This window comes from Chiloscyllium plagiosum, unplaced genomic scaffold (assembly GCF_037043375.1).
Source record: "Chiloscyllium plagiosum isolate Xiang-an unplaced genomic scaffold, Cpla_swu_hap1 HiC_scaffold_34, whole genome shotgun sequence".
NCBI classification, from domain to species: Eukaryota; Metazoa; Chordata; class Chondrichthyes; order Orectolobiformes; family Hemiscylliidae; genus Chiloscyllium; species Chiloscyllium plagiosum.
In genome coordinates, this window is record NW_028270172.1 from 33,045,890 (window position 1) to 33,060,325 (window position 14,436).

General features: G+C 41.2%; 1 protein-coding gene across 1 annotated transcript in view; it reads left to right on the plus strand.

The window, feature by feature from the left end:
• The window catches only part of stt3b (STT3 oligosaccharyltransferase complex catalytic subunit B), a 116,785-nt gene that overhangs the window by 48,383 nt on the left and 53,966 nt on the right, over positions 1–14,436 (plus strand). The window lies entirely within an intron of this gene.

Consider the following 14,436-nt stretch of genomic DNA (forward strand, 5'->3'; position numbering starts at 1 on the left):
TCCCTACACCTCCACTCTCCCCTTCACACTAACAGGAACATACTGCCTATGAGATCTCTTATCTCATTTTTGAAGGCCTCCAAGTTTCCAATCATTCCTTTACCTGCAAATAGCCTCTCCCAATCAGCTTTTGAAATCTCTTGCCTAATACCGCAAATTGGCCTTACTCTAATTTAGAACTTTAACTTTCAATCAAGTCTATCCTTTTCCATAACTGATTTTAAAACCAATAGAATTATGATCACTGGCCCTAAAGTGCTCCCCCACTGATACCTCAGTCAGTTGCCCTGTCTTATATCTCAAGAGAAGGTCAAGTTTTGCTCTTTCTCTAATGTTGAATAAAGTATGCTAGACTAGAGAATGAAATTTGAAATTTTGGATGGCTGATTGAACAGAATTGAATATAATAGTTAAACGCCAGTAAGGAAACATGTCCTTGCAACAGGTAATTGTGTGTAACTTGATGTTTGTAAGGGAAGGGTAGAATCAGAAAGAGAATGCAACCATTTATAAAAATGAAGCTTATTCAGATGAGGAAGAGGAAGTGAACAGGCAGTGTGAAAATAAAAAAAAACAAGAAATGAATTTAGAGAAATTAGATGGGAAATTTCAGCAAGGAAAGATTGAAGTTTACCAAGCACAGAACAACCTCTGTTATCTGAGCATCAATTATCCGAATTTCAGATTGTCCAAACAAGATCTCAAGGTCCTGTAAAAACGTTGCGTCAAAGAGGTGATACTGAAACCATCTCCAGTCCCCATTAACGAAAGTATTGATGGTTTACAACTTTTCATGGAGTGGCATGAAGCAGGTGGTAAGAGTAGTTTGGGGCTGAGAGGATCGACAGATATATAATAATACTAATAATATTCACCTCACTGGCAGTTGTTGGTGGATAACATTCGCCAGAATTACGGCACATTATTCGCAAGGCAACAGTTGTTATAACTGAAGTTGCGGGCTGCTCGCACGTGCACACCATCCCTCCTGCACTCAGTCCGCGAGCACTCCAACCGCATGATGGCAGGAAGCGGGCCGTCAGCGTCATCTCACACACCACTGTGGCTGCACACCACACTCTGATCACCTTTTGATCTTTGCCAGATTTAAGGAGGCCTTTTGTGTGAATCCTGCCTGGTGCTTGCTTTTTGTTTTGCTTTGTTTCCTGACATTAATTATCCTGATCTATATGCAGTATGGGCCTGTCTCTTCTCAACCTTTCTCTGTACTCTGTCTCTATCTTTGCATCGTAGAGTCATAGAGATATACAGCATGGAAACAGACCCTTCAGTTCACTCATCCGTGCTGACCAGATATCCCAACCCAATCTAGTCCCACCTGCCAGCACCTGGCCCATATCCCTCCAAACCCTTTTTATTCATATACCCATCCAGATGCCTCTTAAATGTTGCAATTGTACCAGCCTCTGCCACATCCTCTGGCAGCTCATTCCATACACATACCACTGTCCACGTGAAGACGTTGCCCCTTAGGTCACTTTTATATCTTTCCGCTCTCACCGTAAACCTATGCCCTATGGTTATGGACGCCCCGACCCCAGGGAAAAGCCTTTGTCTATTTATTCTATCCATGCCCCTCATGATTTTATAAACCTCTATAAGATCATCCCTCAGCTTCCAATGCTCCAGGGAAAACAGCCCTAGCCTATTAAACCTCTCCATGTAGCTCAAATCCTCCAACCCTGGCAACATCCTTGTAAATCTTTTCTGAACCCTTTCAAGTTTCAAAACATCTTTCTGATTGGAAGGAGACCAGAATTGCACGCAGTATTCCAATAGTGGTGTAACCAATGTCCTGTACAGCTGCAACATGACCTCCCAAATCCTGTACTCAGTACTCTGACCAATAAAGGAAAGCATAACAAACGCCTTCTTTACATTCCTATCTACCTGCGACTCCACTTTCAAGGAGTAATGAACCTGCACTCCAAGGTCTCTTTGTTCATCAACACTCCCTAGGACCTTACCATTAAGTGTATAAGTCCTGCTCAGATTTGCTTTCCCAAAATGCAGCACCTCACATTTATCTAAATCAAACTCCATCTGTCTCTTCTCAGCCCATTGGCCCATCTGATCAAGATCCTGTTGTAATCTGAGGTAACCTTCGCTGTCCACCACAGCTCCAATTTTGGTGTCATCTGCAAACTTACTAACTATACTTCTTATGCTCACATCCAAATCATTTATATAAATGATGAAAAGTAGTGGACCCAGCACCGATCCTTGAGGAACTCCACTGTTCACAGGCCTCCAGTCTGAAAAACAACCCTCCACCACCACCCTCTGTCTTTACCTTTGAGCCAGTTCTGTATCCAAATGGCTAGTTCTTACTGTATTCCATGAGATCTAACCTTGCTCACCAGTCTCCCATGAGGAACCTTGTCGAACGCCTTACTGAAGTCCATATAGATCACATCTACCGCTCTGCCTTCATCAATCTTTTTTGTTACTTCTTCAAAAAATTCAATCAAGTTTGTGAGACATGGTTTCCCACACATAAAGCCATGTTGACTATTTCTAATCAGTCCTTGCCTTTCTAAATAAATGAACATCCTGTCCCTCAGGATTCCCTCCAACAACTTGCCTACCATCGACATCAGGCTCACTGGTCTATAGTTCCCTGGCTTGTCCTTACCACCTTTATTAAACAGTGGCACCATGTTAGCCAACCTCCAGTCTTCTGGCACCTCACCTGTGACTATCGATGATACAAATCTCTCAGCAAGAGGCCCAGCAATCACTTCCCTAGTTTCCCACAGAGTTCTAGGTACACCTGATCACGTCCTGGGGATTTATCCACATTTATGCAATTTCAAGACATCCGGCACTTCCTTCTCTGTAAAATGGACAATTTCAGGATGTCACCATCTATTTCCCTACGTTCTATATCTTCCACGTCCTTTTCCACAGTAAGTACTCATTTAGTATCTGCCCCATCTCCTGCGGCTCCACACAAAGGCCGCCTTGTTGATCTTTGAGGGGCCCTATTCTCTCCCTAGTTACCCTTTTGTCCTTAATGTATTTGTAAAAACCCTTTGGATTCTCCTTAATTCTATAAGCATGCATTCGATCTATCCTGCGCATACCTGACATATGCTTCCTTCTTTTCCTTAACCAAACGCTCAATTTCTTTAGTCATCCAGCATTCCCTATCTCTACCAGCCTTTATTTCACCCTAACAGGAATATACTTTCTCTGGACTCTCATTATCTCATTTCTGAAGGCTTCCCATTTTCCAGCTGTCCCTTTACCTGCGAGCATCTGTGCCAGTCAGCTTTTGAAAGTTCTTGCCTAATCCTGTCAAAATTGGCCTTTCTCCAATTTAGAACTTTAACTTTTAGATCTGATCTATCCTTTTCCATCACTATTTTAAAACAAATAGAATTATGGTCGCTGGCCCCAAAGTGCTCCCCCACTGACACCTCAGTCACCTGCCCTGCCTTATTTCCCAAGAGTAGGTCAAGTTTTGCACCTTCCCTAGTAGGTATATCCACATACTGAATCAGAAAATTTTCTTGTACACATTTAACAAATTCCCTCCATCTAAACCCTTAACACTATGGCAGTCCCAGTCTACGTTTGGAAAGTTAAAATCCCCTACCATAACCACCCTATTATTCTTATAGATAACTGAGATCTCCTTACAAGTTTGTTTCTCAATTTCCGTCTGACTATTGGGGTGTCAATAATACAATCCCAATAAGGTTATCATCCCTTTCTTATTTATCAGTTCCACCCACGTAACTTCCCTGGATGTATTTCCAGGAATATCCTCCATCAGTACAGATGCAATGCTATCCCTTGACAAAAATGCCACTTCCCCTCCTCTCCTGCCTCCCTTTGTCATTTTTGAAGCATTTGTATCTTGGAACACTAAGCTGCTAGTCTTGTCCATCCCTGAGCCATGTTTCTGTAATTGCTATGATATCCCAGTCCCAAGTTCTTAACCACACCGAGTTCATCTGTCTTCCCTGTTAGGCCTTTTGCATTGAAATAAATGCAGTTCAATTTTTCAGTCTTACCTTGTTCTCTGCTTTGTCCCTGTCTGCCTTGACTGTTTGACTCTGCTTTGGTCTCAACTGTACTGGTCTCAAATTGAAATCTTTCCCCACTATCCCCCTGGGTACCCCCTCCCCACCTTACTAGTTTAAATCGTCCCAAGCAGCTCTAGCAAATCTCCCTGCCAGTATATTAGTCCCCTTCCAATTTAGGTACAATCTGTTGTTCTTGTACAGGTCACTTCTACCCAAAACAGCTTCCAATGATCCAGAAATGTGAATCCTTCTCCCATACATCAGCTCCTCAGCTATGCATTCATCTGCCCTATCCTCTTATTCCTGCCCTCATTAGCTTGTAGCACCGGGATAAATCCAGATATTACTACTCTCGAGGACCTCCTTTTTAAATTCCTGCCTAAGTCTCTGTAATCTCCCTTCAGAATCTCAATCTTTTCCCTTCCTGTGTCATTGGTTCGAATGTGTACAATGACCACCTGCTGGTCCCTCTTCCCCCTTGAGAACATTCTGCACCCTATCTGAGACATCCTTGAATCTGGCACCTGGGAAGCAATATACCATTCTGATCTCAGCACAATCAGCTATCCACACAATCAGTTACCTGAACAAAATACTCCCCGCCCATCTCGTTCGGATAATAGAGGTTATTCTGTATCTAGTACAAGTTGTTGGAGGGAATCCTGAAGGACAGGATGTACATGTATTTGGAAAGGCAAGGACTGATTCGGGATAGTCAACATGGCTTTGTGCGTGGGAAATCATGTCTCACAAACTTGATTGAGTTTTTTGAAGAAGTAACAAAGAAGATTGAGGAGGGCAGAGTAGTAGATGTGATCTATATGGACTTCAGTAAGGCGTTCGACAAGGTTCCCCATGGGAGACTGATTAGCAAGGTTAGATCTCATGGAATACAGGGAGAACTAGCCATTTGGATACAGAACTGGCTCAAAGGAGAAGACAGAGGGTGGTGGTAGAGGGTTGTTTTTCAGACTGGAGGGGTGTGACCAGTGGAGTGCCACAAGGATCGGTGCTGGGGCTCTGCTTTTTGTCATTTACTTAAATGATTTGGATGCGAGCATAAGAGGTACTGTTAGTAAGTTTGAAGATGACACCAAAATTGGAGGTGTAGTGGACAGTGAAGAGGGTTATCTCGGGTTACAACAGGATCTTGACCAGATGGGCCAATGGCTGAGAAGTGGCAGATGGAGTTTAATTCAGATAAATGCGAGGTGCTGCATTTTGGGAATGCAAATCTTAGCAGGACTTATATACTTAATGGTATGGTCCTAGGGAGTGTTGCTGAACAAAGAGACCTTGGAGTGCAGGTTCACAGCTCCTTGAAAGTGGAGTCACAGGTAGATAGGATAGTGAAGAAGGCGTTTGGTATGCTTGCCTTTATTGGTCAGAGTATTGAGTACAGGAGTTGGGAGGTCATGTTGCGGCTGTACAGGACATTGGTTAGGCTGCTGTTGGAATATTGCGTGCAATTCTGGTCTCCTTCCTATCAGAAAGATGTTGTGAAACTTGAAAGGGTTCAGAAAAGATTTACAAGGATGTTGCCTGGGTTGGAGGATTCGAGCTACATGGAGAGGCTGAACAGGCTGGGGCTGTTTTCCCTGGAGCATCGAACGCTGAGGGGTGACTTTATAGAGGTTTACAAAATTATGAGGGGCATGGATAGGATAAATAGACAGTCTTTTCTCTGGGGTCAGGGAGTCCAGAACTAAAGGGTATAGGTTTATGGTGAGAGGGGAAAGAGATAAAAGAGACCTAAGGGGCAAATGTTTCACGCAGAGGGTGGTACATGTATGGAATGAGTTGCTAGAGGATGTGGCAGAGGCTGGTACAATTGCAACATTTAAGAGGCATTTGGATGGGTATATGAATAGGAAGGGTTTGGAGGGATATGGGCTGGGTGCTGGCAGGAGGGACTAGATTGGGTTGGGATATCTGGTTGGCATGGACGGGTTGGACCGAAGGGTCTGTTTCCATGCTGCACATCTCTATGACTATGACTGTAAATAATCATATGGGTGAGACCATAAAATATAATTAGAACGCTAATAGAATAAAGCTAGTATATTAGCACACCGAACCACAAATATCAAGCAATATTGCTCTTTGGTTTGTTTTTCCAGACTTGCCTTCATCCTCTGCTAATTAGAAGAAAAGACATGTGTGCCATATGGAGTTATGCAGCTCAGTTGCAATCTGTCTTTGTGTCTCCTTATCACTGTGAAAATAATGTAAAGTACATGATTTGAAATTCAGTTAAATGCCAACATCTGTCAATCAGATGTCCTGCGAAGCACAGACAGGTCTAAATGGGAATGTCTGCTTACTGCTGAGATTTTAGTCTATGGTGCAATGTAGAAGCCAGTTATTTTGAGGACCATTTTAAAGAGCTTCCAGGTTTAAGACCACTTGGCTGGCTTCAAATTGTATTTTTAAACTGTTGTCTTGCACATAACACTTAAAGCAATGTGTTGAAATTCACCAAGTCTCCCAATACAGCACCTTCCAAACCCAGTACCATTTAGGAGGGCAAGAGCACCATCTGGTGCACCATCACCAGAAATTCCTTTCAAGCCACTTCTTTCTTCCTTTTTTTGCTGGGTCAAAATTCTGGAATTCTCCCTAAGTATTGTGGAGGTTATCTTCCAAATGGGACACGAAAGTTCAAAAAGGCAACTCTCCACCACTTTCTCAAGGGAACTAGGGATGGGCAATAAATGCTTACTCCCACATCCCATGAATGAAGTTTTAATCACTAATTTAACAGATTATTTCTGTTTAAAACAATATCATGGTTGTCTGAAGACACTTGGATTTAAAATAGCTCTAAGTATTGTAATGTTTCAACTGTGCTGTTTACAATGTAAACATTAATTGAGGAAGCCAAGTAACAAAGGAGACTTGACTGGATACCAACCCAGTGAAAATATTGTACATTTTCTCTCAAACATTTTAATCAATTTCATATCAAAGAAGTACTTCATAAGGGGGTAAAGATCTTAAGCTTTATTTACCTTCATCCCCCAAGTAAGTCAAAAATTTTCAGCCTTAGTGTAGACATTTCAAGTACCACGCGATCTTAACTTTGCATTTTCCAATTGCACACTTTCTGTTATCTCACCTACTTTACAAGATTACTTTTGAGAAAAAGTGTCATTAGGAAGGAATCCTGTAAACTAGGTATCGCAGTTGTATCACATGTACAAAGACTTTTGTTTGATGCTTCAAAACACGTTCTACGCTACTGTTTTTGCTCGAAAGCAGATCAATACTAAAAGTTGCTGCAAATTCATTCGGACCTGTAGCAACATCCCAACCAGGCTCTTAAAAAAATACAACAACTAAATTTGTAAGCCTGCTGTGCAAGTTTATTTTAATTAGCTGAAGAATTAGATACTACATTTTGGTGAGAAAAAAATTCACGTTATTTAGAATATATGAGGTAGATGAGCAAAGGGATTTGGGAGTACACATATGCAGATCATAAAATAGTAATGTAAGTTAATAAAGCAATTAGAAAAGCAAATCAGTCATAGTCATAGAGATGTATAGCATGGAAACTGACCCTTCGGTCCAACTCGTCTATGTCGACCAGATATCCCAACCCAATCTAGTCCCACCTGCCAGCACCCAGCTCATATCCCTCCAAACCCTTTCTATTCATATACCCATCCAGATGCCTTTTAAATGTTGTACACGTACCAGCTTCCACTACTTCCTCTGGCAGCTCATTCCATACACGTACCACCCTCAAGTGAAAAGGTTGCCCCTTAGGTCTCTCTCATATCTTTCTCCTCTCACCCAAAACCTATGCCCTCTAGTTCTGGTCTCCCCCCCACCTCAGGGAAAAGACTTTGTCTGTTTACCCTATCCGTGCCCCTCGTGATTTTATAAACCTCTCTAAGACTATCCCTCAGCCTTCGACACTCTAGGGAAAACAGCCCTAGCCTATTCAATCTCTCCCTATAGCTGAAATCCTCCAACCCTGGCAACATCCTTGTAAATCTTTTCTGAACCCTTTTAAGTTTCACAACATCTTTCGGATAGGAAGGAGACCAGAATTGCATGCAATATTCCAACAGTGGCCTAACCAATGTCCTGTACAGCCGCAACATGACCTCCCAACTGCTGTACTCAATACTCTGACCAATAAAGGCAAACATACCAAACGCCACCTTTACTATCCTATCCACCTGTGACTCCACTTTCGAGGAGCTATGAACCTGCAGTCCACGGTCTCTTTGTTCAGCAACATTCCCTAGGACCTTACCATTAAGTATATAAGTCCTGCTAAGATTTGCTTTCCCAAAATGCAGCACCTCACATTTATCTAAATCAAACTCCACCTGCCACTTCTCAGCCCATTGGTCCATCTGATCAAGATCTCATTATAATTAGAGGTAACCTTCTTCACTGCCTACTACACCTCCCAATTTTGGTGTCATCTGCAAACTTACTAATTATGCTTCCTATGCTCACATCCAGTCTTTTTATTTAAATGATGAAAAGTAGTGGACCCAGCACCGATCCTTGTGGCACTCCACTGGTCACAGCACTCCAATCTGAAAAACAACCCTCCACCACCACCCTCTGTCTTTACCTTTGAGCCAGTTCTGTATCCAAATGGCTAGTTCTCCCTGTATTCCATGAGATCTAACCTTACTAACCAGTCTCCCATGGGGAACCTTGTCGAACGCCTTACTGAAGTCCATTTGATCACATCCATTGCTCTGCACTCATCAATCCTTTTTGTTACTTCAAAAAATTCAATCAAGTTTGTGAGACGTAATTTCCCACAAGCAAAGCCACATTGACGATCCCGAATCGGTCCTTACCTTTCCAAATACATGTACATCCTGTCCCTCAGGATTCGCTCCATCAACTTCCCCACCACCGACATCAGGCTCAATGGTCTATAGTTCCTTGGCTTGTCCTTCCCACCTTTCTTAAACAGTGGCCAACCTCCAGTCTTCCGGCACCTCACCTGTGACTATCAATGATACAAATATCTCAGTAAGAGGCTCAGCAATCACTTCCCTAGTTTCCCACAGAGTTTGAGGTACACCTGATCAGGTCCTGGGGATTTATCCACTTTTTTTGTGTTTCAAGACATCTAGCACTCCCTCCTCTGTAATATGGACATTTTTCAAGATTTCACCATCTATATCTTCCATGTCCTTTTCCACAGTAAATACTCATGCAAAATACTCGTTTAGTATCTGCCCCATCTCCTGCGGCTCCACACAAAGAGAGCCTTGTTGATCTTTGAGGGGCCCTATTCTCTCCCTAGCTACACTTTTGTCCTTAATATATTTGTAAAAACCCTTTGGATTCTCCTTAACTCTATTTGCCAAAGCTATCTCATGTCCCCTTTTTGCCCTCCTGATCTCTCTCTCTCTCAAGTATATTCCTACTGCCTTTATGCTCTTCTAAGGATTCACTCGATCTCTCCTGTCTATACCTGACATATGTTTCCTTTCTTTTTCTTAACCAAACCCTCAAATTCTTTAGGCATTCAGCATTCCCTATATCTACCAGTCTTTCCTTTCACCCTAACAAGAGTATACTTTCTCTGGACTCTCATTATCTCATTTCTGAAGGCTTCCCATTTTCCAGCTGTCCCTTTACCTGCGAGGATTTGTGCCCAGTCAGCTTTTGAAAGTTCTTGCCTAATACTGTCAAAATTGGCCGTCCTCCAGTTTAGAACTTCAACTTTTAGATCTGGTCTATCCTTTTCCATCACTATTCTAAAACGAATAGAATTATGGTCACTGGCCCCAAAGTGCTCCCCCACTGACACCTGCCCTGCCTTATTTCCCAAGAGTAGGTCAAGTTTTGCATTGAATCAGAAAATTTTCTTGTACACACTTAACAAATTCTCTCCATCTAAACCCTTAACACTATGGCAGTCCCAGTCTATGTTTGGAAAGTTAAAATCTCCAACCATAACCACCCTATTATTCTTGTAGATAATGGAGATCTCGTTGCAAATTTGTTTCTCAATTTCCCTCTCTATTAGGGGGGTCTATAATACAATCCCAATAGGGTGATCATCCTTTTCTTATTTCTCAGTTCCACCCAAATAACTTCCCTGGATGTATTTCTGGGAATATCCTGCCTCAGTACAGCCGTAATGCTATCCCTTATCAGAAATGCCACGCCCCCCTCCTCTCTTGCCTCCCATTCTGTCCTTCCTGAAGCATTTGTATCCTGAAACATTAAGCTGCCAGTCCTGCCCATCCCTCAGCCATGTTTCTGTAATTGCTATGATATCCCAGTCCTAAGTTCCTAACCATGCCCTGAGTTCATCTGCCTTCCCTGGCTTCTTGCATTGAAATAAATGCAGTTTAATTTATCAGTCTTACCTTGTCCCTGCCTGCCCTGATTTGTTTGTCTTGCTTCTTTACTCAACTGTACCAGTCTCAGATTAATCTCCTTCCGCACTATCTCCCTGGTCCCACCCCACTCCTTACTAGTTTGAATGCTCCCGAGCAGCTCTAGTAAATCTCCTTGCCAGTATATTAGTCCCCTTCCAATTTAGGTGAAATCCATCCTTCTTGTACAGGTCTCTTCTACCCAAAAGAGCTTCCAGTGATCTCTTCGAGAGTTCTATTTAAAAAAATGCACTGTACCTTGTTTAGGCCAGACTCTATTGTTTACAATTCTTGTAGCCACATTATTAAAACCTTTGGAATAAAAGCAGAATACTGCAGATGCTGGAAGTCTGAAACAAACACACAAACTACTGGAAAAACTCAGATTTCGTAGGATCTGTTGAATGCAAGAGAGTTAACATTTTGAGTCCAGTGTGATTTCTTCTAAAGCAAGACTTCTATTGGACTCCATGTTCACTTTGTTTCTCCTTGCAAATACTGCTGGACCTGCTGATTTTCTTCTGTGTTTGTTATAGAGGCTTTGGAGCAGACTAGAAAGTTATTTATATTTGAAGGAGGACGTGGGGGCCTATTGGCGATCTTTAAATTTAAGTAGACTTAGTACTTGGGGACAATTAAACCATAGACCATCAATATAAGATGATTTTCAACAAATTTAATAAAGTCAGGAAAAGATCAGTGAGATTATGGAATGTGCCTTGATTAGCTGAGGTGTATCTATAATGCATTTTAGGGATGAGCTTGGAAGGCAGAGAAAATGCAAGGCTCTATGGATGAGTTAGAGGGTTGGTGGGTTGAGGCTCAAAAGAAACAAAAACAGTCTTGCCGCATTGACTAACCTCTGCTATAAATTCTGTGTAATACTGAGAGTTCATGGCTGTCATTTGCTGTCAAAACCACCTGTGTTTTATGCAGGTCGGCTGAGAAACAACAGCTGCCCTAATTTGTGTTGTAAATTAGGTGTAAAGAATGGCTATTTATATTTTAGCAAATTGCTTGTTACTGAAAAGCTTGGTCTTTTCACCATAATTGCTGACTCTTATGGCTGTATATGCAGACATACCAGCACATTAGAAGATCAACGTTAAAATGTGTGGTTAATTGAATCTTGAGCAGCGCCATCGTACACTGAACACTCAAGTGTGTTTTGTGCACCAAAGTGTATCTTGGGCATATGTATGAATGCATCCTTCCTTATGTGGGATCGCGCTCAAATAACAGCCAGACTTAGTGACTGGTGAAAATAGCCTCCTTTTCTTAATCAGCAATTACAGCACAAGTTTGAGGCGGCAACAATAGAATCCCGAAATACAGTTCTTACAAGACCCTCTTTATACACAGTTCTTACAAATATTAAAATCTCATTACTATGGTGTTACATCGTTGTATCGGTAGTACACAAAGGTTTGAAGGGCTTCTGTCCTGGAAGACTAGAGATGGGTTAAAATGTGCTGGCTGCTACTTCTGTTGGGATTGAGAATGCCTGTCTGGTCTGCATGCATAATTAAGAGGTATTAGTCCTTTTTGTCTTTTTAAATTAGTAAATGTTAGTAGAAATATTAGGCCTATATGCTCTAAGTAAGTTAGAAATTGTACCCGTACTTAGTAAAGGATATTAAACTGATTACTGCGGCTGGGTTGTGAGGTTCATTTCCTGTTTGCTGGTGTGAATTTCATTCATTGATGCAATTTCATGGAAGTCCTGTTTTGTCAGTTTCTTAAAGGGATAATGGCCCAGTTAAAAGGTATTTAACAGGTACACACTAATTGGAATCTCTTCAGGTCCAGGAGATGTTGGTAAGGGCTGATTAGTCTTATAAACTTAACGGGGATAGTATCATTCTGTATGCTACACTTATTCAGAGGTAAACACTACTTGTAGCAAGGGCTGATAAGGTGTAAGAATGCAGTAATGGGTTTGAAGGAGTTGTTTTGATTAGAAAGGGTTGTTTTAAATTTTGGATAGTAAAATATACTGCAGAACAGCGGTTTTATGAATGAATAAAACCATGTTATAGTAAATAACGATTTAGTAAAAGGTTATGAATGAATGAACAGGAACTGTATATTAATGAATATAGTGAGCTGGTGAGTGAGTTAATAAAGATAACTTATAACACAATATCGCACACTTATAGTGGCATTCTGACAATAACTTCAGAAATGAAAATCTAACTTTGAGGAACGTAATAAATGAATTTCAGTAAATTTAAAGTAGTTTTTTTTTATCCACCAAACACTTAAATGATGAAGCAACCTGCTTTTTTGGTCTCTGCTCCTGCTCTGAAGCTAACTGCTTAAGCTGTGAATACAGATAGTCTGGCAACGATTGCTTTCTAGTGGAGTGTCAGCTGGTTTCAATTCAAAAACTTGGGGGAAAAAAAACAATAGTGACACAGTTTAAAACCCTGTATATCTCTTAAGATAGTAAAGTCACTTTATCCTGCAGCTGCAATTCAATGTACTGCGTTCAGTTTACTCGTGTGTCTACTATATGAGAAGGTGTTTTCAAAATGGCATTTGGGAGTTTAATATGTGTAGAAACTCTTGCTTTGTAATTTTCATTCAAATGTTTGGTGTGCTCACTGCTCAAACAAATATTGAACTGCCTAATTTGTATGTTCTCATCAGCTGTTTACTGTTATAATATGCAAATTTAGTACTTTTTTTTAACTCAACCAAAACAAAGTGATGAGGAAACTCTGACCCAGCATCTGTGGAGAGAAAGCAGTTAACATTTTGAGTCCAGTAATCCTATTTCAAAAATAGAATGTTTTTTTTTAAATTGCATAACCTGTTTAATTTTGACTTTAGTTTTTGTTTGAATTCTCTATAGCTTTCTGATTGCCCTGATGAATGCAGGATGAAAAGTTTCCATAAAATGCCTTTCTTCAGTAGTTTTTTTTTAAAAAGTACATTCTTAAGAAGTGTTCCAAAATGTGATTACAGAAGGAATGTGTTTGAGTAAACTGTTGAGAGACATGGTATATGCCAGAAAAAAAATTGAAATCTGTGGAAGGCAAAATGCAGGAGCCTGGTATATATTTTCAAGATTGCTCCTTCATGTTAATTCCAAATCTGGCAATATGTTTGTCAGCTTGACCTGACTGCTTGACATACTGGAGCATGAAGCTTTCAGTACGTGAAGCTATTGGAATTAAATGGCATACAGGAAGTCTACAATAGGGCAGAATGGTGGCTCAGTGGTTAGCACTGCTGCCTCATAGCGCCAGGGACACGGGTTCAATTCCAGCATCGGGCAACTGTGTGGAGTTTGCACATTCTCCTTGTGTCTGCGTGGGTTTATTCCAAGTGCTCCTGCTTCACCTCTCAATCCAAAGATGTGCAGGTTAGGTGAATTGGCCAAGCTGAATTGCCCATAATATTCATGGATGTGTAGGTTAAGTGCATTAGTTATGGGTAAATGTAGAGTAACAGGGTAGGGGAATGGGTTATTCTTTGGAGGGTCAGTGTGGACTTATAGGGCAGAATGGCCTGTTTCCACACTGTCAAGATTCTGAGTTTTTTCTCAAATGGTGGATGGAATTTTAAAGATACACTTTGATCATACGTTGAATGTTAACCACAGTATGTGTCTGTTTCAGGTCAGAGGTTATGGGATGGAGGAACGAGATATTGTTTTGTGTACAAGTGCACTGACCAGTATAACTCAGGTGTTTCCCAAACCTTTTCCTCATTGTGACCCCATTTTAATGTTTCCAGGTTATGTCTCACCCAGGAAGTAGTTTTAACTGCTGAGTATGGCGATGAGCACAGGTTTAGCTCCTAAGTGGGAACCTCTGTGCTCACTCCAAAAAACCTTTGTTCCACTCTGAATCGAGGTCTCTATAATCTGAGGTCAGTACCATCGTCAACAGTGGCTATGCCCTGAGATGTTTGGTATTTCAAAATAAGTAGTTGAAATTCCCTTTGATTCAAGTAACCCCACAAATTTATTCATTCTATTCTATTTCCTTTGCCATGCTATT